The 23,817-nt window shown below is 44.9% G+C and overlaps 1 protein-coding gene across 1 annotated transcript in view; it reads right to left on the bottom strand.

Moving 5' to 3' along the window:
- LOC138301837 (cilia- and flagella-associated protein 337-like) overlaps positions 1 to 21,652 on the bottom strand; it is a 455,621-nt gene extending 433,969 nt beyond the window's left edge. Inside the window, exon 1 of the mRNA XM_069242337.1 lies at positions 21,561 to 21,652. The gene's annotated coding sequence lies outside the window, so the exon portion shown is untranslated. The remainder of the gene's footprint in view (positions 1 to 21,560) is intronic.
- Positions 21,653 to 23,817: the final 2,165 nt, after the last annotated feature.

Below are 23,817 nucleotides of genomic sequence, written 5' to 3'. Positions count from 1 at the left end.
ACCCCTGTGCTAACTTGGTAAGTATCCACCATTTGATAGAACCACCATTTGTAGTTTACATGGATCACCAAGGAATTGTGTTGATGAGTATGTTTTCTACATCACAAAGTGTGCTTCCAGACTTGGTATTGTGGGTAATTTATTAGGTCGGACTGCAGTGTGATGTTAAGGGACATCTTTGTAGATGAGGTGTTGTTAACACTCTTGTCTTGTTGTCTTAATTGCTGACATAGATCATGGGTGCAAAAATTCAGCATTACTTCCCTTCATGGAAGTATACTCAGAGAGGGTGATTGATGCTATGTTTAGTTGTGTTTGCTTAGATTATACTGCATAATTTCATGTTTTAGTATTGCATGGTGCCCACATTTATCAGCCACCATTAGTTGACTTTGATTGCTATTGATGGAGCATTATTCTGTCCAACACAGCATGATTGTGTGTGGTTTCTCCCTTCATCAGTTATTCTCCTCAGGATGGTCAGGCTTTGATGCAATCCTGGCCACTGCACAGATGTCTCAGACTACATGATGTCAGGACGGTTGTATTGACAAGCTACATGGTTGTCACACAGGCACTTTAGAGTTATCTACTGCACAGTTGATGTGTCAAATAACACAGAGACATATTAGTTGGGCAAGTGCTATTTATTGATAGGTGCTGTAGTGCAAAATGTACATTGTCCATGTTTGCTCAGTCCGTTCTAGTGCATTCTTACATGGTGATCCTACAGAAGGGGTGTGGATGATGCTCCTGACATGCTGGGGCGATGTTACAGACAGTGCAGAGGGACAGGATTTGCCGATTAGTAGGAGAGAGACATTCACTGGCAATGCTGACAAGTCATACAGTGGTTAGCAGAACAGTCATTGAGTATAGTTGTACTGAGACTGGCAATTGACAAAACGTAGGACCTTGGTCAAAGTAGGCCATGGTGCAGGGACTAGTGCTTCCGGGTACTCTTCCGTGTGAATGTGATCTGTTCCATGTCTTCTTCTTCTGATGTGTGTGTTGCCTGCTTTGTCCTTGTTGTTGTTGGTTGAGAAGGGGCAACACACACCTCAGTGTTAGAAGACGTGGAGTCAGACATCCCGGTGGCTGCTCCCTGTGAAGTTCTTAAGGGCAGTACTGCAGCAAGGAGGGCCTGCTGGTTTTTGAGAATAGCAGCTACATCACGATGGTAGGCTGCCAGGTCGGCCCTGAGGGAGTCATGATTGCATTCGTGCATGCAGTGGAAGGTTTGGGGTGCGAGGTGTTGTGGCAACTCCCTTACTGCAGTGGTGAATTCCTTTATAGTTTCTTGTAGTCCTTGCAGTATGGATGTTAGGGCTTGCATAGCTGCTGCCTGATCTGCAGATGACATCATGCACGAGCGCACCCCCTCAAGGCTGGCTGCCATAGTTTGCATCCCCACCCGCACCTCCTTGGCCAGCTCCCGCTGTACTCCAACTACAGTTCTTTCAAAGCTGGTGCCAGTGTCGTCAGAGTCCTCAGCTGTATTGGAGCTGGCAGGTCTTGCAATTGGGGTGGTGGGTGGTTCTTCTGTGATGGCTGCTTGTTCTGTGCTCCTCCTTGTGACTGAAGGTGGGGTCTGGAGGGTTTCAAGGACCTTTTGGATGGTCTCCTGGGGAATGTTTATGGGCTCGTCATCCATGTCATCAGGGAAATCAGGGACAGGCATATCAGCAGGAGATCCATGTTCCTCTGCAATGAAACAGGGTACAATTAGTGTGTCTGTGTTGTGACCATTTTTACGTAACATGCCAGCCTTTTGATGAATTCACTTTGTCATCTTGTTTGGTATTGGTATCTGCTGTCCTTCATATGGGCATTGTTATAGGCCTATGGCCCACCTGTGTGTCACATGTATGATATAGAGTTATCTGACTTGTCTGCCTAATCACCTCTAGATGTTGCTTTGTACCAAATAGGGAATAGCCATCTTTTTGTCCTACTCTACCCTCCGTGTATATCTATTCTTATGGTGAGACCTTTCACTGGCTGTGGGTGTTGTGATTGCCCTGGCAGCACACTTGCCTCTCAGGACCTGCCCCAATCCCTGATTGTTCACATTGACTTAATTGTAATTGACATGTGGCATATCCTATGCATGGCAATGTTATGATGTGATATGGATGTAGACATTGTTAATGTGTCCAGCTGATGTTGGGTAATGTGTGTTTAATTGGATTGCCCTGTTTATCGTATCAATGTCCTATATGGTCATCTGACTGTGCAGGTGTATTTCAGTGACCAGTTGCATGTGTCCCCTCCTCAATGCTGTTGTCTGAGCAGTATGACATTTGTGATGTTGCCTTGTTAGCCAGGCACGTGAAGGACCCTGACATATGCAGCATGTGTGTGTCCTTAGTGCTGTGTGGCTCCTATTGCTGTTTACTTTGGCTGATGTATGTGACAACTATGGGCATTGACATATGAGTGTACTGGGGCCTTTGTCTTGTTTCAGGAGATTGTTGCAGATGTCATCCTCACCCCCTAATTTAGGTATGTATGTTCCATGGGGAGGTTACTGCCATTGGCTACTTGAGCTGCACAGAGATCAGAGGTGTTAGTGTCAACTGTTGTCGCAGTTACATTGCAGTTGTTGTTTTGGCTACTGGATTACTGATAGGGCCCTAGTTGATGTAGGAGATATTTTGGCTGACGAGTGCGAGGATGTAAGTTTGACGTAGTGGCCTTCCCTCCTGTCGAGGCTTTCCCTTAGCTCCATTGTTGTCATGACAGGATGCCCCCATGGGACTGTGGTTGGTGTTGTGTAATGTTGTGCCCCAGCTTCTGTATGTGCAGGGCATGCCCCCCTGCGGTGCCCCTTTACCCATGCCACTCCATGTATATGCTGACTTACATGCAATGTGTAGTGGTATTTCACCCCCTGCTTACAGTCAACATTATTGCATTATAATTCCCCATGTGACTTACCCTGCATGTGCGTTGTCTCGTGGTAGTCTGCGCTGTCCTGGAATCCCTGTGATGATCTCCTCAGGGATGACGGCTGCGACCATCTCCTCCATGTGATCCAGGGCCTCCTGGTGTGCTGGACTCCCCCCTCCAGTCTGCAGTGCTGCCTTCCTGTTCCTGCCTATTTTTTCCTTTGTCCTACGTTTGCAGTCATGCCAGCGTTTCTTACACTCGGTGACTGTTCTGCGTACTTCAGCCACACTGTTGATCTTGTCAACAATTTGTTTCCATATGGCCTCTCTCCTACTGATTGGCAACTTAGAGGTGATGAACAGTTGGTGCTGGTGTTCCGTCACCTCTTTAACCAGGATTTCCTGCTCCTCTGCACTGAAGCGACACTTTCTTTTTTTTCTATATATGTCCTGGTTCCTGTATGGATCATCCTGGCTGGTTCCTGGTCTGCTGTCATCTTCCTGGGGTCTGTAGTGGCATCTGGGATCCATTTTGGCTCTCCTCTGCTGAAAGGGCAGTGTTCGCGGCTATTTTTGACGCTATTGCGTAAAAAAAACGCCGCTTTCCAGGTTGCGCTGTCGTAAATCGACCCACAGTCATTTACGTCGCGTTAACGTCATTTTCCTTTACGACTTGACGCCGCGATGTGCGTAAAAAAAAATGACCCCCACCTGTTGGTTGCGCCGCTGTGCGTCAAAGTATAAATTTGACGCCCGCACGGCGCATCAAAATGGCGTTAGCCGGCGGTAAAATTTTTGCCGCAAAACTGCGGCGGCGCAGCTTTGCGTCAAAAAGTATAAATATGGCCCTAAATACATTATATTTACTATTTCTGCTCCAATCTGAACCATTTTGGGGAAGGTGTTGGAAACTAAGGGGATTACATTTTCTATTTCTACTCCAATCTAAACCATTTCAAGGAATGCGCTGGACACTAAAGGAGTTACATTTACCATTCCCACACCAATCAAAACCACTTCAAGGAAGGTGTTGGACACTAAGGCCCATATTTATACTTTTTTAGCGCCGCATTTTTGCCGCTTTTTGACGCAAAAGCGGCGCAAACTTACAAAATACAATTGGAATTGAATTTTGCCACACTTCCCAGGAAGTGGTCATCACAGGGGGAAGGACCCTGCACCTGATTGGAGAACTAGGACCCCCTGTGTTCCCCCAGGAGCATGGATAAAACTGGCAGACCTGCACTAACACATCAGATCCCTACCTGATTCCAGCCAGGAAGAACTATAGGAGAAGAAGGACTGCCCTGCTGGACCCCTGACCTGCACCTGGACACTGCACTCTGGAGGACTGCACCAGCTGCACACTTGGGCTTCACCACAAGAAGGACTTTGCCTGGCTTCAACTGGTTCAAGGAGGGACTCCATCTTTGTTACAGGTGAAAAATTGCTAACCAAAGTCCCCTGTGCCAACTCCTGAAGTAACTGACTAGCTGACCACTGTCCAGTGACCGTTTTGGAGTTGGCGCCAGGTGCATTCTGGGAGTTATAGTCTGCACCCTCAAGGAGCATCTCAGAGCTTCTGGAACCTTGGGGTGAGCTGTGGACCTCAAAAGAACCTTAAAAGAACATCTGAAAGAAGATCCAGAAGTTTTGAGAACTTTTGGAAAATAGCTTCATAAAGGGACTGACCCGTCACGGCGACTCTAGCCGACTTGCCTCAACCGTGACCTGGCCTGTCTTGCAGGTTTATCCCGGTGAAGAAAATCTCTGAAAAAGTGACTAAGTCCGAATGTAGAAAGTTGACCGGGACCTCCCAGGCAGTGCATTCGAAGAGGGCTCCAGGGACGTCGGATCAAGATTCAGGTGTGCTCTGGTTGCAGTATTTTCATCTCGAAAAAACGACTAAGTCCGAAGGTAAAAATCTCCACCGAGGGCTCCTGCGACACGTATCCGAGGAAGAGTTCCAGGAGGTCGGAGTGACTGGCGACTTGGTCCCGCTGAAGAAAATCTTCAAGAAAACGACTAAGTCCAAAGGTAAACTTTTGACCAAGGCGTACCGCGAGCTGTAGCCGAGCAGGGCTCCATCGTGGTCAGCCTCAAACTTTGACTTTGCCCAGGTCGAGGTGCGACCAGATGACCAGATTGACGCTATTAGTTTCTAAGCGCTAAAAAGTATTAATTCTTTAAAAATTCATATCTCCGGTTCCCCTTATCCAATTTTATTCATTTTGGTGTAATTTTAAAGATAAAAATATAATATATTTTATACATTGGTGTTGGATTTTTATTGTGTTTTGTGTTTTACTTATTTACTGTTTTGTGCTTTACACATATGTCTCCTAAATTAAGCCTTGTCGCTCGTTGCCAAGCTACCAAGGGTTGAGATGGGTTTAATTTATTGAGCCTTACCTGTGCCTAAGTGGGGATTAGTGGCCTATTGTTAAGTGTAGGTACTTACCTGCTGTTACCAATAACCCATTTTCTAACAATACTCCATAGTAAAACATCATAAACATTTTTTTCAAAAGTATACTACAATCTTACCTGATAAATATTTCCTAAATATTTCACATCAAAAATTATCATAATACATAACTATTTCTAATTTATAACATTGAATTATTCATACATTACATTTAATATTATTAGTAAATCATTTTAAAACAATGTATTATATAAAATAAAAATACAAATATTCAGATGTATAAATTGATTATTTAACATTATATATTTACTATAGCATATGTCCATTTTAATATTTTAATATATATTATATCACAATTAGTTATGATCACACACATAAGTATGTAAATTATAGTCACTATTACCTAATTTATAACACTTACAAGCAAACTATCTAATTAATAAGAAGAAGAATTTAATAGGTTAAAAAAGAAAAAATATAAAACATTCAAATTTGTTATTCATTTTTGCAATATAATTATTAAACATTTTATACACAAATCATTTTTTTAAAGATTTCTAAACTAAACCAAAAATAAGATATTTTGTGATTATTTTTTAATAAGAAAATGTAACTTCGAATTTTAAATTTAAACAAAAATTAAGATTTACAAATTATAATACATTTTTTGGTAAACATTACAAATATATTTTTAAATTTACAAATTATAATGCTTTTACTTTGTCTTTATAGTTTTTTTAAAAATTAGATACACACAAATGTACATATTTTAAAAATTATTGGAGAAATGTACATGAATTTCCAAACATTATTTTAGATTTAAAGAAATTGAATTAAAAATAGTTAAACTTTAAAAAAGAAATAATGTAAACAATCCAATATAAAAATTAGCACATTCTAAACAATTAACAGTCAAGCAAATTAATATTCACCCATGTTAATATTCCCCCTTTTTTCTCTGAAAATCTCAATGTCACACTCCTACAACGTTAAAAAATTTATAAAAAGAAATTTGCAAATGTATACAAGTATCTAAAGAAAATACAAAACATCCTAAAACGAAAATTGACATACAACTAAAATAGAACACCCTACAAAAAGCTCCCTCTGAGTGCTTCCCCCTACCCCCCAAAGGCAGGGATGGAAGGGGAAGCCCTTCCCCTTCCACCCCCCCTTCCACCCACATAATGACGTCAGCGCGCAATCGCGCGCTGACTTCATTACAGGGTGCCGGTCGCGCAGGAAGCTTTTTGCTTCCTGTGCGCCAACGGAGGAAGAGGTGAGTTTCTCTTCCCGGTGGGTGGGGGGTTTGAAAGAAAGAGGCGCTGAGGGAAAGGAAAGGGTTGTCCTTTCCCCCGGTGACTCTTTGAGCATTCCTGCTGCCCGATCGCATTGCGATCGGGCAGCAGGAATGCCCACTAGACGCCAGGGATTTTTTTTTTTTTTCATGTGATTGTTGAGTGTCGGGGAGCGGCCCCTTGGGCAAGGGTCGCTCCCCTTTGGGGGGCATGTCTTTTAGGGCCATTTCTGCCCCCCTTGGGGGCAGATCAGCCTATTATTTTTAGGCTGATCTGCCCCCAAGGGGGGCAGAAACCACAGGAACGCCAGGGATGTTTTTTTATTTATTTATTTATGTGGGGGGCGTCCCCTTGGGCAAGGGGTGCCCCCCCAAGGGGGGCATTGACCTGTTGGCCATTTCTGCCCCCCTTGGGGCAGATGGGCCTATTTTTTTAGGCCCATCTGCCCCCAAGGGGGGCAGAAGCCACTTAGACACCAGGGATAGTGTGTGTGTGTGTGTTAGTGGATGGGGGGTCGGCCCCTTGGGCAAGGGTCGCCCCCCCCTTTGGGGGCACATGTACCAACCCATTTCTGCACCCCTTGGGGACAGATCGGCCTATTATTTTTGGGCTGATCTGCCCCCAAGGGGGGCAGAAACCACTAGAACGCCAGGGATTTTTTTTTATATGTTTATTTTTGTGGGGGGGCGTCCCCTTGGGCAAGGAGCGCCCCCCAAGGGGGGCATTGACCTGTTGGCCATTTCTGCAGATGGGGCTATTTTTTTAGGCCCAGGGGCAGAAGCCACTTAGCCACCAGGGATAGTGTGTGTGTGTGTTAGTGGATGGGGGTGGCCCTTGGGCAAGGGTCGCCCCCCTCCCCTTTGGGGGCACATGTACCAAGGCCATTTCTGCACCCATTGGGGACAGATCGGCCTATTATTTTTAGGCTGATCTGCCCCCAAGGGGGGCAGAAACCACTAGAACGCCAGGGATTTTTTTAATGTTTATTTTTGTGGGGGCATTGACCTGTTGGCCATTTCTGCCCCCCTTGGGGGAAGATGGACCTATTGTTTTAGGCCCAGAAGCCACTTAGGCACCAGGGATAGTGTGTGTGTGTTTTTTTGTGTTTTTTTGTTTGGGGGCTGTCTCCTTGGGCAAGGGTCACTCCCCATGGGGACACACTACTAAAGGTATTTTCTGCCCTCCTTGGGGCAGATAGGCCTATTTTTTTAGTATGGCCATCTGCCCCTATGGCAGAATCCACTTAGGCACCAATTTCTAAATGTTTGATGGTGGGGTGTTTGTCAACTGATGAAGTATTTGCATTTGTGATAAAAAATGTTTTCCCCTTTTTTTGTTCTAGTTCAAAGCTTTTGCTTTATTTGCTGTGGCTCCTTGTGGTTTTGGCGGTGGTTGACCTGCAGTTTGCATAGTTGCATGTTTTAGGTAAGTAAAAACAATTTACTCCAAAGGAGTATTGTTGCCATGCATGAATGACATGTTTGTAGGGGGTGTACTAAATGCAGGATTGTGTGTGAAATTGTCCTTAGATTTGTGCACAATGATATTTGTTTTGTCTTATTTCTAATTTGCTTTTCTTTCTTTTTAGTGGGATATCATTGGTGATTGCTGTGTCTGTGCAGAGTAGTTGCTGGTGATTCAAGCTTTTTCAGGCAAGTGAGCGGTATAGTTTTTGAGTTTATAACTCTTACTAATAAAGCTACACTTTATTACTTATCTTACACAGTGCTGGTTGTTGGTGGTGAATTTGTCCAGTTAATTTTAGTAGGAAAGATCATGGCTAGCCGCAGGATGACCGCTCAGCAGGTGGTTGGTATGCTTTTTGAGTCATTGTCTGATCATGATTATGAGACGGACTCTGCATCTGAGGCAGAGGAGGAAGGGAGAGATTCTGGCAGTGATGTTTCTGTTGGAGAGGAATCTTCTGATGAGGAAGCCACACTCAGTGCAGATGAAGGGCCTGTTTTAGAGGAGGACACTGATGTGCCATTAGTGCAGCAACCTGGGGCTGAAAGGTTTCCCGTTATAAGACCTGATCTCTGGGTTGCCCCAAACATGGAGCATCCAGAGTTGCCTGCCTTTACTGGTCTCCCGGGGTGTAGTGCCAAAACAGAGAACTTTTTGCCTGTCAATTTCTTTGAGTTATTCATGGATGATGTTTTTGGAAGAGATCGTTGAGCAGACTAATTTGTATGCGGAGCAGCATTTGAGGGACAACGCTGCTAGACTTAGGCCACACTCCAGAGCTGCCCAGTGGAATCCCACAAATTTGGAGGAGATAAAAAAGTTTTTGGGTTTCACTTTTTTGATGGGGTTGATAAGGAAGCCGTCACTGGCTTCTTATTGGTCTACTAGTCACTTGATGGCAACAGCTATATTTCCTGCGACCATGAGTCGTAATCGGTATTTGCTTCTTCTTAGGATGCTGCATTTTGTTGATAATGCATTATCCTTGCCACGAGATCACCCTGATTCTGACCGTCTTTTTAAGATTAGGCCTGTCCTTGATCATTTTGTAGATCGGTTTTCGGAGGTCTATGTTCCAGGCAAAGAGATAAGTGTGGACGAGTCTTTGGTCCTCTTCAAGGGTCGTTTGGTTTTTAGGCAGTACATTCCTAGCAAAAGGGCTCGATATGGAATTAAATTGTATATGCTGTCTGAACGTAGTGCAGGATATGTGTATAGTTTCCGTGTCTACACTGGTAGGGATTCCAATATTGACCCCCCTGGTTGTCCTCCCACTTTTGGAGCCACTGAGAAAATTGTGTGGGATCTTGGTAGACGACTGTTCAACAAAGGTCACCATTTGTATGTAGATAACTTCTACACTGGAGTGCAGTTTTTCAAGGAATTGTTTAAAGTGGACACTGTTGCTTGTGGCACAATTCGTTGTAACCGGAAAGGCTATCCAAGGGAGCTTGTTTGTAAAAAACTTGAGAGGGGACAGTGCTGTGCCTTGCGGAATGATGAGCTGCTAGCTTTGAAATTTTCAGACAAGAGGGATGTCTACATGCCAAGTACCATCCATGATGAGAGTACTTCCCCTGTGACTGTTTGGGGCCAGGTTGCTGAAGTGCGCAAACCTGTGTGCATTTTAGATTATAATAAGCACATGGGAGGTGTAGATAGAGTTGATCAGAGGTTGGAACCTTATACTGCTATTCGTAAGTCTTATGTTTGGTATAAGAAGTTAGCAATTCACCTCTTCCACTTAGCAACCTTTAATGCTTTTATTGTGTTTGAGGATAGGTCTCCAGAGTCAAATATGACATTTGTGAAATTTCAGGAGTCAGTGATAGAGAGCCTTATTGTAGTGGAACAGGCCAGAGTTCCTAGAGAAGCAGTGGTGGAGGATGTGGCTAGATTGAAAGATCGCCACTTTGCTGAGCACATTCCTCCCACACCCAAAAAAGACTTTCCAGCTAAGAAATGTAGAGTGTTTTTTCGAAGAGGTATCCGGAGGGAGACTCAAATGTACTGCCCTGATTGTCCTTCGAAGCCTGGGCTGTGTGTGGGTGGTTGTTTTAAGAATTACCACACCCAGAAGAATTACTGGGAACAACCATGAGTGTAAACTCATGTCTGTTTTGTATTTTCATGTGTTCAGTTTCATGGTTAGCATTTCTGTCATGTACTTAGTTAGAGCTTTTGTGTTTGTAGTTTTGTAATTATTTCTACTTAGTTAGGGGTTCCTGTGTTTAAAAAAAAAATGTTTTTTAATGATGCCATTGTGTGTGGAGTGGGGCTTGGCTGAGGGTGTACATATTGTACATATTGACTTGCTGTTGGCTACTGCAACACACTGCCAGCCAAACACCAGTCCACACACTCCCATCAGCTGGTGTGATTGTTGTATCAGGCATGTGGGCGTATGTAAGTGATGGGCCCTTGAGTGGCACTGTCTGTCGATGTGAGTGTTGTAATGTGCTGGGCCCGTGGCTGGCGGTGTGAATGGTCTTGTGCGTGTCATGTATGAAAGGTGTGTGAATGGACTGTAAAGCGGTTGGTGCCTTGTCGCGGCTTTACAGCTCACGAGCTGTGAGTCATTGGTTCAGTTTTTTGCCTTTCAGTTATTAACAGTGCATTTCATTTTTGTGAAATCTCTTGTTAATAAAATTTGATCCACTGAACCATCACTCACCCTTGTGCCAAATCCAACCAGTATATGTGATAAAAATGAAAAAACCTGCTCCGCTGTAATCAGGCGTCGCAGCACACCTGTGACACGCTAGGTGCCTCGGGTGGGACCCCGATGATGAAGCATGCCACCAACTTGGTTGGTGGGTGAGGGGTCTTTTTAACATAGCCTAAGTGCGTTTCTTTTCACAATTTTAGTGTTTGGCACATCACAGACGTACGTGGACACATCAAAACGATATATTACAAAACTACCTGTGTTTAGGGGGGAGGGGTCACCCTTGTTTTTGGTCCTGGGTGCGGCCTTGATCTAGGGAAACCTACCAAACCCAGAAATGTTTTAAAATTAGACACCCCAAGGAGTCCAGGGAGGTGTGGCTTGTGTGGATCCCCCAAAATTTCTTACCCAGACTCCTCTGTAAACCTCAAAATTTGCTTAAAAAAGCATATTTTCCTGACTTTCGTTTGTACGATCACCGCTCCAGCACAAAATTCCTACTCCCTAGTGTTCCCCTCAGCCTCCCAAGTAAAATGACACCTCACTTATGTGGGTCCCCAAAGCAGAGTCAGCCTAAAGATGTATAAAAGAAGAATATGTCTCATAAACTCGCTGTGCAATCCCCTCTATCTCTACACGTTTTGGGCCTTATTCTGTTGCAGGCACCTGGCCCACCCACACAAGTGAGGTATCATTTTTACCAGGAGATTTGGAGGAACACTGGGTGGAAGGAAATTTGTGGCTCCTCTCAGATTCCAGAACTTTCTGTCACCGAAATGTGAGGAAAATGTGTTTTTTTAGCCAAATTTTGAGGTTTGCAAAGGATTCTGGCTAACAGTACCTGGTCAGAGCCCCACAAGTCACCCCATCTTGGATTCCCCTAGGTCTCTAGTTTTAAAAAATGCACAGGTTTGGTAGGTTTCCCTAGGTACCGGCTGAGCTAGAGGCCAAAACTACAGGTAGGCACTTTGCAAAAACGAGCTCTGTTTTCTGTCAAAAAATGGGATGTGTCCACGTTGTGCTTTGGGGCATTTCCTGTCGCGGGCGCTAGGCCTACCCACACAAGTGAGGTATAATTTTTATCGGGAGACTTGGGGGAACGCTGGGTGGAAGGAAATTTGTGGCTCCTCTCAGATTCCAGAACTTTCTGTCACCGAAATGTGAGGAAAATGTGTTTTTTTAGCCAAATATTTAGGTTTGCAAAGGATTCTGGGTAACAGAACCTGGTCAGAGCCCCACAAGTCACCCCATCTTGGATTCCCCTAGGTCTCTAGTTTTCATAAATGCACAGGTTTGGTACGTTTCCCTAGGTGCCGGCTGAGCTAGAGGCCAAAATCTACAGGTAGGCACTTTGCAAAAAACAGCTCTGTTTTCTGTGAAAAAATGGGATGTGTCCACGTTGTGTTTTGGGGCCTTTCCTGTCGCGGGCGCTAGGCCTACCCACACAAGTGAGGTATCATTTTTATCGGGAGACTTGGGGGAACGCTCGGTGGAAGGAAATTTGTGGCTCCTCTCAGATTCCAGAACTTTCTGTCACCGAAATGTGAGGAAAATGTGTTTTTTTAGCAAAATTTTGAGGTTTGCAAAGGATTCTGGATAACAGACCCTGGTCAGAGCCCCACAAGTCACCCCATCTTAGATTCCCATAGGTCTCTAGTTTTCAAAAATGCACAGGTTTGGTAGCTTTCCCTAGGTGACGGCTGAGCTAGAGGCCAAAATATACAGGTAGGCACTTTGCAAAAAACAGCTCTGTTTTCTGTCAACAAATGGGATGTGTCCACGTTGTGCTTTGGGGCATTTCCTGTCGCGGGCGCTAGGCCTACCCACACAAGTGAGGTATCATTTTTTTCGGGAGACTTGGGGGAACGCTCGGTGGAAGGAAATTGGTGGCTCCTCTCAGATTCCAGAACTTTTTGTCACCGAAATGTGAGGAAAATGTGTTTTTTTAGCCAAATTTTGAGGTTTGCAAAGGATTCTGGGTAACAGAACCTGGTCAAAGCCCCACAAGTCACCCCATCTTGGATTCCCCTAGGTCTCTAGTTTTCATAAATGCACAGGTTTGGTACGTTTCCCTAGGTGCCGGCTGAGCTAGAGGCCAAAATCTACAGGTAGGCACTTTGCAAAAAACACCTCTGTTTTCTGTGAAAAAATGGGATGTGTCTACGCTGTGTTTTGGGGCATATCCTGTCACGGACGCTAGGCCTACCCACACAAGTGAGGTACCATTGTTATCGGGAGACTTTGGGGAACGCTGGGTGGAAGGAAATTTGTGGCTCCTCTCAGATTCCAGAACTTTCTGTCACTGAAATGACAGGAAAAAGTGTTTTTTTAGCCAAATTTTGAGGTTTGCAAAGGATTCTGTGTAACAGAACCTAGTCAGAGCCCCACAAGTCACCCCATCTTGGATTCCCCTAGGTCTCTAGTTTTCACAAATGCACAGTTTTGGTAGGTTTCCCTAGGTGCCGGCTGAGCTAGAGGCCAAAATCTACAGGTAGGCACTTTGCAAAAAACAGCTCTGTTTTCTGTGAAAAAATGGGATGTGTCCACGTTGTGTTTTGGGGCATATCCTGTCGCGGGCGCTAGGCCTACCCACACAAGTTAGGTACCATTTTTATCTGGAGACTTGGGGGAACGCTGGGTGGAAGGAAATTTGTGGCTCCTCTCAGGTTCCAGAACTTTCTGTCTCCGAAATGACAGGAAAAAGTGTTTTTTTAGCCAAATTTTGAGGTTTGCAAAGGATTCTGGGTAGCAGAACCTGGTCAGAGCCCCACTAGTCACCCCATCTTGGATTCCCCTAGATGTCTAGTTTTCAAAAATGCGCAGGTTTGCTAGGTTTCCCCAGGTAGAGGCTAGAGGTAGAGGCTAGAGGCCAAAATCCACAGCTTGGCACTTAGTAAAAAACAGAGCCCCACAAGTCACCCCATCTTAGATTCCCCTAGGTGTCTAGTTTTCAAAAATGCGCAGGTTTACTAGGTTTCCCCAGGTGCCGGCTGAGCTAGAGGCCAAAATCCACAGCTAGGCACTTAGTAAAAAACAGCTCTGTTTTCTTTCTGAAAATGTGATGTGTCCACGTCGTGTTTTGGGGCATATCCTGTTGCGGGCGCTAGGCCTACCCACACACGTGAGGTACCATTTTTATCGGGAGACTTGGGGGAACGCTGGGTGGAAGGAAATTTGTGGCTCCTCTCAGATTCCAGAACTTTCTGTCGGCGAAATGACAGGAAAAAGTGTTTTTTTGGCCAAATTTTGAGGTTTGCAAAGGATTCTGGGTAACAGAACCTGGTCAGAGCCCCACAAGTCACCCCATCTTGGATTCCCCTAGGTGTCTAGTTTTAAAAAATACGCAGGTTTGCTAAGTTTCCCTAGGTGCCGGCTGAGCTAGAGGCCAAAATCCACAGCTAGGCACTTAGTAAAAAACAGCTCTGTTTTCTTTCTGAAAATGTGATGTGTCCACGTCGTGTTTTGGGGCATATCCTGTCGCGGGCGCTAGGCCTACCCACACAAGTGAGGTACCATTTTTATCGGGAGACTTGGGGGAACGCTGGGTGGAAGGAAATTGGTGGCTCCTCTCAGATTCCAGAACTTTCTGTCGGCGAAATGACAGGAAAAAGTGTTTTTTTGGCCAAATTTTGAGGTTTGCAAAGGATTCTGGGTAACAGAACCTGGTCAGAGCCCCACAAGTCACCCCATCTTGGATTCCCCTAGGTGTCTAGTTTTAAAAAATACGCAGGTTTGCTAAGTTTCCCTAGGTGCCGGCTGAGCTAGAGGCCAAAATCCACAGCTAGGCACTTAGTAAAAAACAGCTCTGTTTTCTTTCTGAAAATGTGATGTGTCCACGTCGTGTTTTGGGGCATATCCTGTCGCGGGCGCTAGGCCTACCCACACAAGTGAGGTACCATTTTTATCGGGAGACTTGGGGGAACGCTGGGTGGAAGGAAATTGGTGGCTCCTCTCAGATTCCAGAACTTTTTGTCACCGAAATGTGAGGAAAATGTGTTTTTTTAGCCAAATTTTGAGGTTTGCAAAGGATTCTGGGTAACAGAACCTGGTCAAAGCCCCACAAGTCACCCCATCTTGGATTCCCCAGGTCTCTAGTTTTCACAAATGCACAGGTTTGGTAGGTTTCCCTAGGTGCCGGCTGAGCTAGAGGCCAAAATCTACAGGTAGGCACTTTGCAAAAAACAGCTCTGTTTTCAGTGAAAAAATGGGATGTGTCCACGTTGTGTTTTGGGGCATATCCTGTCGCGGGCGCTAGGCCTACCCACACAAGTTAGGTACCATTTTTATCTGGAGACTTGGGGGAACCCTGGGTGGAAGGAAATTTGTGGCTCCTCTCAGGTTCCAGAACTTTCTGTCTCCGAAATGACAGGAAAAAGTGTTTTTTTAGCCAAATTTTGAGGTTTGCAAAGGATTCTGGGTAGCAGAACCTGGTCAGAGCCCCACTAGTCACCCCATCTTGGATTCCCCTAGGTGTCTAGTTTTAAAAAATGCGCAGGTTTGCTAGGTTTCCCCAGGTAGAGGCTAGAGGTAGAGGCTAGAGGCCAAAATCAACAGCTTGGCACTTAGTAAAAAACAGAGCTCCACAAGTCACCCCATCTTAGATTCCCCTAGGTGTCTAGTTTTCAAAAATGCGCAGGTTTGCTAGGTTTCCCCAGGTGCCGGCTGAGCTAGAGGCCAAAATCCACAGCTAGGCACTTAGTAAAAAACAGCTCTGTTTTCTTTCTGAAAATGTGATGTGTCCACGTCGTGTTTTGGGGCATATCCTGTTGCGGGCGCTAGGCCTACCCACACACGTGAGGTAGCATTTTTATCGGGAGACTTGGGGGAACGCTGGGTGGAAGGAAATTTGTGGCTCCTCTCAGATTCCAGAACTTTCTGTCACCGAAATGACAGGAAAAAGTGTTTTTTTGGCCAAATTTTGAGGTTTGCAAAGGATTCTGGGTAACAGAACCTGGTCAGAGCCCCACAAGTCACCCCATCTTGGATTCCCCTAGGTGTCTAGTTTTCAAAAATACGCAGGTTTGCTAAGTTTCCCTAGGTGCCGGCTGAGCTAGAGGCCAAAATCCACAGCTAGGCACTTAGTAAAAAACAGCTCTGTTTTCTTTCTGAAAATGTGATGTGTCCACGTCGTGTTTTGGGGCATATCCTGTCGCGGGCGCTAGGCCTACCCACACAAGTGAGGTACCATTTTTATCGGGAGACTTGGGGGAACGCTGGGTGGAAGGAAATTGGTGGCTCCTCTCAGATTCCAGAACTTTTTGTCACCGAAATGTGAGGAAAATGTGTTTTTTTAGCCAAATTTTGAGGTTTGCAAAGGATTCTGGGTAACAGAACCTCGTCAAAGCCCCACAAGTCACCCCATCTTGGATTCCCCTAGGTCTCTAGTTTTCAAAAATGCAAAGGTTTGGTAGGTTTCCCTAGGTGCCGGCTGAGCTAGAGGCCAACATCAACAGGTAGGCACTTTGCAAAAAACAGCTCTGTTTTCTGTGAAAAAATGGGATGTGTCTACGCTGTGTTTTGGGGCATATCCTGTCACGGACGCTAGGCCTACCCACACAAGTGAGGTACCATTGTTATCGGGAGACTTTGGGGAACACTGGGTGGAAGGAAATTTGTGGCTCCTCTCAGATTCCAGAACTTTCTGTCACTGAAATGACAGGAAAAAGTGTTTTTTTAGCCAAATTTTGAGGTTTGCAAAGGATTCTGTGTAACAGAACCTGGTCAGAGCCCCACAAGTCACCCCATCTTGGATTCCCCTAGGTCTCTAGTTTTAAAAAATGCACAGGTTTGGTAGGTTTCCCTAGGTGCCGGCTGAGCTAGAGGCCAAAATCTACAGGTAGGCACTTTGCAAAAAACACCTCTGTTTTCTGTGAAAAAATGGGATGTGTCCACGTTGTGTTTTGGGGCATATCCTGTCGCGGGCGCTAGGCCTACCCACACAAGTTAGGTACCATTTTTATCAGGAGACTTGGGGGAACGCTGGGTGGAAGGAAATTTGTGGCTCCTCTCAGGTTCCAGAACTTTCTGTCTCCGAAATGACAGGAAAAAGTGTTTTTTTAGCCAAATTTTGAGGTTTGCAAAGGATTCTGGGTAGCAGAACCTGGTCAGAGCCCCACTAGTCACCCCATCTTGGATTCCCCTAGGTGTCTAGTTTTCAAAAATGCGCAGGTTTGCTAGGTTTCCCCAGGTAGAGGCTAGAGGTAGAGGCTAGAGGCCAAAATCCACAGCTTGGCACTTAGTAAAAAACAGAGCCCCACAAGTCACCCCATCTTAGATTCCCCTAGGTGTCTAGTTTTCAAAAATGCGCAGGTTTGCTAGGTTTCCCCAGGTGCCGGCTGAGCTAGAGGCCAAAATCCACAGCTAGGCACTTAGTAAAAAACAGCTCTGTTTTCTTTCTGAAAATGTGATGTGTCCACGTCGTGTTTTGGGGCATATCCTGTCGCGGGTGCTAGGCCTAACCACACACGTGAGGTACCATTTTTATCGGGAGACTTGGGGGAACGTTGGGTGGAAGGAAATTTGTGGCTCCTCTCAGATTCCAGAACTTTCTGTCACCGAAATGACAGGAAAAAGTGTTTTTTTGGCCAAATTTTGAGGTTTGCAAAGGATTCTGGGTAACAGAACCTGGTCAGAGCCCCACAAGTCACCCCATCTTGGATTCCCCTAGGTGTCTAGTTTTAAAAAATGCGCAGGTTTGCTAGGTTTCCCCAGGTGCCGGCTGAGCTAGAGGCCAAAATCCACAGCTAGGCACTTTGTAAAAAAAACAGCTCTTTTTTCTTTCTGAAAATGTGATGTGTCCACGTTGTGTTTTGGGGCATATACTGTTGCGGGCCCTAGGCCTACCCACACAAGTGAGGTAACATTTTTATCGGGAGACTTGGGGGAACACAGAATAGCAAAATAAGTGTTATTGTCCCTTGTCTTTCTCTACATTTTTTCCTTCCAAATGTAAGACAGTGTGTAAAAAAGACGTCTATTTGAGAAATGCTCTGTAATTCACATGCTAGTATGGGGACCCCAGAATTCAGAGATGTGCAAATAACCACTGCTTCTCAACACCTTATCTTGTGGCCATTTTGGAAATACAAAGGTTTTCTTGATACCTATTTTTCACTTTTTATATTTCAGCAAATGAATTGCTGTATACCCGGTATGGAATGAAAACCCATTGCAAGGTGCAGCTCATTTATTGGCTCTGGGTACCTAGGGTTCTTGATGAACATACAAGCCCTATATATCCCCACAACCAGAAGAGTCCAGCTGACGTAACGGTATATTGCTTTCAAAAATCTGACGTCGCAGGAAAAAGTTACAGAGTAAAACGTGGAGAAAAATGGCTGTTTTTTCACCTCAATTTCAATATTTTGTTATTTCAGCTGTTATTTTCTGTAGGAAACCCTTGTAGGATCTACACAAATGACCCCTTGCTGAATTCAGAATTTTGTCTACAATTTTTCAGAAATGTTTAGCTTTCTGGGATCCAGCATTGGTTTCACATCCATTTCTGTCACTAACTGGAAGGAGGCTGAAAGCCCAAAAAATAGTAAAAATGGGGTATGTCCCAGTAAAATGCCAAAATTGTGTTGAAAAATTGGGTTTTCTGATTCAAGTCTGCCTGTTCCTGAAAGCTGGGAAGATGGTGGTTTTAGCACTGCAACCCCTTTGTTGATGCCATTTTCAGGGGAAAAACCACAAGCCTTCTTCTGCAGCCCTTTTTTCGCATTTTTTTTAAAAAAACGAAATTTTTGCTGTATTTTGGGTCATTTCTTGGTCCCCTTCAGGGGAACCCACAAAGTCTGGGTACCTCTAGAATCCCTAGGATGTTGGAAAAAAAGGACGCAAATTTGGGGTGGGTAGCTTATGTGGAGAAAAAGTTATGAGGGCCTAAGCGCGAACTGCCCCAAATAGCCAAAAAAAGGCTTGGCACAGGAGGGGGAAAAGGCCTGGCAGCGAAGGGGTTAAAACACGCCTAAAACAATATTGTTAGCTTTGACATTTCTGTGGACAATATTTTTGTCATTCTGATATTCTTGACATGATATTTATAAATCACAATATTTTTCATTTGATATTTTGTCCAAACACCATCAAATGCCAAACCACAAGTGGGAGAAAACTCTGAATGAATCTAGGAGCAATCAGGACCACAACTCAGAATGAATGAGCCTGGATGAGTCTGGATGAAACTGAGTGGAACAGGTTGTTATTAGAAGCAGATCTTTGGCTGAGCCTGGGTATTGACAGGGTAAAATCTGATTAAAGGACTGATTTAGAACTCAGCAGATGGGTTACTCTGTCAAAACTGTGACGGGTAGCCCATCTGCCAAAATCTAAACACCTCATTAAAAGGCTGGCGGGCCGACTGCCGGCCCACCAGCCCCACAGGGAGAAGACCACTGCAGAGCTGGCAGCCTCCCCAACTCCCACCCGGCTCTATTACGATGTTTCCACTGGGCTGACCAGCGGAAACTTCCATATTAGGAGGTTTCAGCTGATCATCCCGATGGAAACAGTGCGGCGGTCTTGGCCTCGGCTCCTCATGGACAGGAGTTTACGCCAGGAGTGCGGCAGCCAGACTACCACTGCAGGTTTGGCGGTCGTTGGACCACCAAACTTGTAATGGGCCCATAGTCTTTCAAACCATATTATGAGGTAAGGTTCTTCTATGAAAAGGTAATATGACGGAAAATATCCCCGCTCATGGTGCTACTACATGGAGTTAGTTAGACTAGCAGAACAGACTTACTGGTGTCATCACTTTTACTGGAGAAGTGTCAGTTATGACCCTTTTACCCACTGCACAGTATTCCTGATGTCCATTATTTTTCTTGCCTCATATTCTAGATGACCATTACCTCTTCAGTGGCTCAGTGTTTCAGATGAACAACATTTCATCTGTTCCACCAACATTTCCTGAAGTGCATCCATTGTTGAAACTGAGGACAAATTGTTTCTAATAGCACTGTAAAAGACAATTTAAAGTAACAATGTGCTTGCTGTTGAAGATCGTACATTTTCATACAATATTCATGTTACACTGTACCCATATAATTAGGAATATGGGCCTAATTACGACTGTGGCGGTCCTTGGACCGCCACACTCGCAGTGGCTGTCGGACCGCTGCGGTTGTGGTGATCCAACTGACACATTACGAGGTTGGTGGGCAGCCCCGCCAACCTACCGCAGACTACGCCAGAATCGGAGATCCCGACGGGCTGACGACGGTTCAGGCTGGAATCAGCCAGGGTGCCGCTGAACTCAGCTCCGCCCTGCTGATTACAACCTGGTTCTCCGCCAGCCTTTTCATGGCCATTTCCCCGCCATGAAAATGCTGGTGGAGAACAGGTGCAAGGGGCCACAGGGGGGACCCTGTCCAGCACCCTCATAATGCCCACTGACTGCTGTCCAGACAGTGCGCGTTACCAGGGTACTGATGGCCCCTGCGGGCAGCAGCATTGACTCTGGCTCGATTACGAGACGGCAAAATGCTGCTGCCACTTTCCAGCTGGGCTGACCGGCAGAAATGTTGGTTTCTGCCGATCAGCCAAGCAGGAAAGTCTTAATGGGGCCGACAATGAGGTAGCCAGCACGGTGGCAACCACCCCATCAGGAGTTTGCTGGACGGCTGTTCCCGTCTGCCAAACTCATAATCGGGCCCATATGTCTCAAAATTCACCAGTGGACATATTTTTTTCAACAATTGTGTAGAGGAATTAATCGCCTCCAGTCACCACCCCAAACACAAGCTACTTGGCTACACTCATTCATTAAAAGGTTTTTAAAAAGCCCTTTAATTTTAGTAAGCTTGGACCATCAGCTGGCACCTTCACTTTGAAAATAGTTCAGGCAATAATGCAAAGTTTCTGCTTGTCAGCTCGGGATTCAGCCTTTTAGTCTCTTCACGCTTGACAACCTTTTGTGATCCTGGACAAATAAATCACTTTATTCCGGTGTCATTGTTCCCTCCTCTTCAGAAAATTGTGAGCGCTTAGAAATGATCTGTTAGTATCAAGCTCTACATAGAATGCTAGATCTATGATTTTAAACGATGGTCATTTGTATAAGCAAGTCAGTTACTGACGGTTTATTAGACAAGTATCAATTAAAATATTTGATGTATGGTATAGCAGGGGGTTGTAAGTTTTCTTTACCTGCAAGTTTTCTGTATGTATCACTGAGGACGATCTATAACGATAGGATTGACTCTAACCAGCAGTGCTTAATTTCAGTCGACGGTTGCTGGCTGGGGCCACCGGCAGCTATTTTTGTGGATCGGCTCTTTTGGGGACCCGCGCATTTTTCACATCCGTTTTTTTTCTGAGCGCAAAACAGGTAAAAAACACACGGATCGGAAAGACGGAGGAAGATAAAGTCGCCAAAACCACCACTAAAGGAGAAAGCATGAAACTGCAGGAGTGGGATAAAGGGGCGGCTGGTAGTAGATTCAAGAGCCAAGAGGTGGATTGAAGGCTACCAGCAGTTGTAATCGGCGCGCCAACATTACAGGGCGGGCCAGATGCTTCTGAGCACCGCTTCCGTCACGGGCACTATTTCCTATACAAATTAGGCACTGCTAAGCAGAAGTAGTTAAGCATGTCACCAAGTGACTACTTTTAAAAAAGTCAAACAAAAGTAACATTGAAATCAGAGTCAGGCACATTTAGTGACATCCGCTGCGTTTTAGTTTAGCATAATCTGATACAAAACCACCTGTTCCACCTGCTTTTGGCCATTCGAAGTTAAAAGCAAAAAGCACCGCTCGGCAGCCTAGAAGCGAACGAGAGATGAGAAGCGCGCGTGTACTCACTGGCCGGGCGCTGCTGGCTTCCTGGCAGGGCTTTATGCAGCGTTCAGAGCAGGCCTGTTTGTAGAGACTCCCGGGCTCTCAATGAGGCTGCTGGCCAGCCGCTCTGCCTCCCTCAAAGGACCCGTCTTTTTTTTTTTTTAACTTTGGTAATGCTGAAGTTGCTATGGGGACATAATTTTCTAACAACCAAACAAAAAAGCTACTAATACCAATCCCAGGTCTTGAACAATCACCGTAGGCTAGCAATTAGAGTTTCTAAAGAACGTCATTTGATTTTGCACAAGTGTTTTGTTCTACTGAAGAAACAATATGCGAGCGGAGCACGAAAACACGCTGCGTGCCTGAAAGCTCGACGCAATGGAATTCCAGAAGGACGAGGCCTAGAGATGCAAGCCAGAGAGAGACACAGTGATCTTTCCTGAAAGTGCTCTTCTGACGGAACAGCCTATCTTTTCCTAATCAATAAAACAAACTCGGTAATCTTGGTTGGGTAATGCCAAGGCCAGGAAAAAAAGTTGAATATTACATTGACTGGTTTTCCAGAAAATGTGGTGAATTTCGAGAACAGTATTCCAAAAGGTTATGCTCATATTGTTTGCTAACATCGGAAGAATACAAACATTAATAAGCACGAAGCCTGTAAGTAACCGCAAACCCTTCGCTTCCTGATCTTGTTTGCATTTCAATGCATTTTATGATGTATTTACATGTCATAAGGACACTGGGCAGGTAGGACAGTAGGTATCTTCAGTGTACATAGTTACTGCAACGTGAAAACAATAGTTATAACTATAATTATGTGTCTCGAACTAGGGTTTATGTAGAGGGTCAAGAGATGCTATGAGATTACAGGGTGAGGACGAGAAAGAGTATACACCAAAAGAGTGTCCCTGGTGCACATCATTTCCAGTTTGAGGTGCCCGTCACTGTAAGTGACCCTACAAATTGCTATAAAAAAAGAAAAAATGTATAAAGAAAGCAAAAACAAGAACTGGCAAAGCCTATATGCCTCTGCTTTAAATAGCTGAGGCAATGCATGTTTACACCGACATGTCCAGCAGTCTGGGAATGGCTTCCCTTTTAAAAGAGCCCATACCCAGGGTTGCCGTGCACCATGATGCACATGGGCAAGCATGTGTCATGAAATGTGTGTGCATTCATTGTGAAAAAAGATGTGCGCGACAGCACATTTTTATATGCGTGCTTATTTGCAGCTGCTGGTGTGCCGACAAATAAATAAATACATAAATAAATAACTACATTAAATACATTTGAAAACATACAGACATGATGGGGATGGGCACAGAGGAATGTAGAGCGGGTGAGAAATGAGGGGAATAAGTGCCCCCAGTAACGAAAGCAAAGGCTGCAAATCAGAGGAGCTATATTTAAAAAAATACTTTAAAGAAAACATTGGGAGGGACAGTCGAAGCAAAGTATGATCCTGCGGAGACAAAAAGAATGTGAAGAGGCCAGCCGCATGGACGACAGCGAGGTAACACATGCATTCCAATTGAATGCTTAAAATCAAAGAAAATGATAGTTAATTGGAAGGATACAAGTGAACCCACTGGAACAGTGTGTGATCATAATACTCCTGTTAGGGCAAACACAAGTATAGGGAGGAAAGCCATCAAACAAAGGGCGGGAAAGTAAGACTGAAAACAAATTCCTCAGAGAGGGGCTGACCCAAAGCCCACTCGATCAATATTAAAAACAGGTCTAGCTCACAAATAGCATAAGCAGTCTGTAGTTGAGACCTAAAAATTGCAAGACTGGCACAGCTTCACAGGTCCTAAGGGAACTTTATTCTCACACAGCTGTATAAAAGCAACGGAAGGTAAAAAGAAGCTAACCAGGGAAATAGGGTGATTACAATTAGTAAGAGGCATTTCTCTTCCATAGTTAAAAGAGAAAAGCGATCTGAAGACATCATTGCGATCATCGATGAGTAAAAAGCGATGCTGTACCAATAGAACTCAATGAACTATTCACTGCACTGTAATCGCTACAAAACAAGTGGTGATTTTGATGACTGATCTTGCAGTGTGGTTTAACAGCCCTGGGCTTCGGTCAACACGAGGCATCTGGGGGACAAGATACTGCCTTTGAGTTGCACAGATCTAAAGGGGTTTTGAACATTGGACTGTTTCCAGGTCTGGTAGGTAGGACTGAATGTTGATCGAACTGTTTCACCAGAGACGTTGCAGGAATGCCAAGGAACCTAATCCAAGAACTAGGTACTCATCCTTGAGGT

The sequence above is a fragment of the Pleurodeles waltl genome, chromosome 1_2 (genome assembly GCF_031143425.1).
Source record: "Pleurodeles waltl isolate 20211129_DDA chromosome 1_2, aPleWal1.hap1.20221129, whole genome shotgun sequence".
In the NCBI taxonomy this organism is placed as follows: Eukaryota; Metazoa; Chordata; class Amphibia; order Caudata; family Salamandridae; genus Pleurodeles; species Pleurodeles waltl.
The sequence above is the reverse complement of the archived record's forward strand: the minus strand, read 5'-3'. Positions and strand labels throughout refer to the sequence as shown.